Source organism: Eimeria mitis, genomic scaffold (genome assembly GCF_000499745.2).
Source record: "Eimeria mitis Houghton genomic scaffold, Emh_scaff2119, whole genome shotgun sequence".
Classification (NCBI taxonomy): Eukaryota; Apicomplexa; class Conoidasida; order Eucoccidiorida; family Eimeriidae; genus Eimeria; species Eimeria mitis.
In genome coordinates this window covers 1-233 of record NW_013570443.1, presented here as the reverse complement: position 1 = coordinate 233, position 233 = coordinate 1, and positions in this window count along the sequence as shown.

The following is a 233-nucleotide window of genomic DNA, read 5'->3' as shown; positions in this document are numbered from 1 at the left end:
AGATGTGTTTATATTTATATATTTATATATTTATATATTTATATATTTATGTTTTTATATTTAAATTTATATTTGTTTTGTTTTTTGTTTTTTCCTTTTTTATGAACTTTCTCTCTTTCTTTAGTTTGTTTTGCTCTGCATGCAGCAGTGTGTGTTGTTGCTGTGTTTTATTATATTATATTATATTATATTATATTATATTATATTATATTATATTATATTATATTATATTA